We start from the raw sequence: 200 nt of genomic DNA on the forward strand, positions 1-200 counted from the left end.
TAATAGGTCCAGTTCAGAATGCACAATGAAAAAAAAATGAAAAATATTTGGCTAGGAATTCTGAACTTGTGTAAATATCTAGATTAATTCTTACTCAGCTTCATACTTTAATTAGTATACTCCTGTGACATGTGTTTATATGACTCACTGATCTCTTACAAAATTTTCTCTATTATGGCATTTGAGGCATGTTCAAGAGA

This window comes from Nicotiana attenuata, unplaced genomic scaffold (assembly GCF_001879085.1).
Source record: "Nicotiana attenuata strain UT unplaced genomic scaffold, NIATTr2, whole genome shotgun sequence".
NCBI classification, from domain to species: domain Eukaryota; kingdom Viridiplantae; phylum Streptophyta; class Magnoliopsida; order Solanales; family Solanaceae; genus Nicotiana; species Nicotiana attenuata.